The sequence below is a fragment of the Chinchilla lanigera genome, unplaced genomic scaffold (assembly GCF_000276665.1).
Source record: "Chinchilla lanigera isolate Chin_1 unplaced genomic scaffold, ChiLan1.0 scaffold00195, whole genome shotgun sequence".
Lineage (NCBI taxonomy): Eukaryota > Metazoa > Chordata > Mammalia > Rodentia > Chinchillidae > Chinchilla > Chinchilla lanigera.
The window spans coordinates 302,819-305,275 of NW_004955596.1; the positions used below are offsets into that span (position 1 = coordinate 302,819).

Here is a 2,457-nt window from a genome sequence, read left to right on the forward strand (position 1 = left end):
TTAGGCATCTGCAGTGGTAACTTCAACCTCCATGGCTGGCTTAATATTGATGAAAGTACTTTGTTTAACAATCTCAGAAGCACTGTGCAAATTAATGAGTCTCTTATGGATTCTCATCTGGAAATGATCCCATGGCTTGGAACTTTCGCCACAGGGTGTTTTTCTTGTAGTGATTCTCCAGGTCTTTAGTAGGCATGTGAACAGGTCCTTTCACTCTGAGATTGCCATTACACCTCTCATCAAGTCAGCACACAACTGCTCCAGGGATTTCACGCTGAGGCTAGTGAGATTAGTTCTAATCAGTGAATTGCCACCTCTGCTTCCATGAGTGTCCATTACCTTTTAAAAGCTGTGGTAGCAGAGCAGCTTCCTGACAAACATGTTCTAAGCAAGAATGAAGGGTGGTGAGGCAGGAGAAAGAGTAGATACAACCAAAGCCCGCTGCACCCACAACCACCTCTTCCTCAGAAGGACCTGACAGCTTTTAAAAATATAAGTAAATGCTAATTTTTTCAGATTTTGTACTGCACATTAATAGACATTTAATTTTTCTACTGCCTATTGATATTATGTATTATACTGATTGATTTTCAAATATGATATTAATCTTCCCACAATGGAATAAACTCCAATTGGTCATACTATCTTTTCCTTTTATATATTGTTTAGTTCTACTTGCTAATATTTCGCAAACTACTTTTGGGAATATAGTCCTGAAAGACACTGGTCTATATTTCTGCTTTTTGTTCTGTTGTTTTCTGATGTTGGTATCAGGATAATACAGTACCCACAGCACCAGAAGAACAAAGCAAAGGAGAAGAGAATTGCACAGGCTCAGCAGCTGATCTCTTACTGCAATGACAGCCCACAAAAGTAGATGAAAACCTTGTATGCTGCATCTGAATAGTGAGAGTCCTGCTAAAATAGCAGATGTAAGAAGATGTAAATTCCAAATTTTCCTAACATCAGAGCCAAAATAGAGAGCTGCCTGCCATAACAAAAATCAGGGTAACCACAATTTAATGAGAAACTACAGTCAAGTGATGTTAATATTCAGATGATTAAGGTTTTGAAACTATCTGAAAATGATTTTAAAGCAGCCATCACAAAAGTGCTTTGGCAAGAAGTTAGGAATTCTCTTGAAGCAAATGAAAAATAGTTATAAAAAAGAATCAAATAGAAATTATAGAACTGAAAAGCACAGTAATAGGAAAAAATAATTTGCTAATGGACTTGATAGAGATGAGCAGTGATGGACCAATACCGCATTCCTTCATCCAAGGAATGTGCTGCATTGTCTCTCAGAATTCCTAGGACTAAGCTCCAGTTACCATGGTAGTAACTGTCCATATAATCCAACCTTAGTGGCTGTTTCCCTTCCTTTTTCATGCCTTATGCTATGTGTTTCTTGGGGTCAATTCCCAAATAAACTTGAACTCTAATCTTAATGTCAGGGTCTGCTTTTGGTAGCCTCAAGCCGAAGCAATATCCTAAGAATTCTCATGACAACCAATAAAGTTATGCAGGAGAAATCTTAGCACAGTACCCAGTCCAGATTAGTTCTTTTTTTTTGTTTGTTTTTTTCCGGTACTGGGAATCGAACTCACGACCTTGCACTTCCCAGGCAGGCACTGTGCTGCTGAGGTAATTCCCCAGCCCCTGGATTAGTTCTTTCTAATGAATTTGTTAACTGTTTCTCAGTCTCAGTATCTATAAAATAGGGGCATTGGATCCTGATTCTTCTCCTCTGGACTTCATCTCCCACCTTCATTTCTCATTTGGGCTGTCCTTTCCCAAGGGAAGGCAAGCAGTCTTATTCCTTCAGGGTGCTCAGGAGGGTGCTTCAAGCCAGCACCCTTCTTCCCAGGCCAGTGGAGACACAGCCCCCGTGGTGTGTTAGGTTATTGTTGTTTTAATACCAGCATGAAATAAATTGAAAAATTACCCATAAAATGCAGGTTTTCAGCATCTGGCCTGAAATTTCTTTCCATAAACAAACAAGTTTAAATAGATGCCTTAATGCAACCCGCCAGTTCTTCCCCAGCCTTTTACGTTCCCGTGTGGGGGTGGAGTCTGCTGGGAGACTCAGCCTCCTGGGTAAAGGCAGGTTTCTGGGGGCCATTAGTCACACCCTAGACCTTTGGAGTGACCTATGCCTTTTACTCCTATCTGTCTGCTTCTTGATGTATCCCCAAGACTGGTCCCCAAACCTGCCTCCAGTTCCTGTACACAGCATAGACTTCAAAACCAAATTCCCCCAATTTGACACAGAGATTTCCCAATTATTCAGTGTGACTTCAAGCAAGTAACTTAACTCATCGCTGCCTCGATTTCCCCCTGAAAACTAGAATAGTATTAATATCTACTTCATAGGGTTGCTTTAAAATAAAATTAGTTAAATATACATGACATTCTTAGAATATGGTACAAGCCTATGCTGTAAAACTGTTAGCTCTT

At 40.1% G+C, this 2,457-nt stretch overlaps 1 pseudogene; it reads right to left on the reverse strand.

The window, feature by feature from the left end:
* LOC102010323 lies at positions 1–326 on the reverse strand (annotated as a pseudogene).
* Positions 327–2,457: the final 2,131 nt, after the last annotated feature.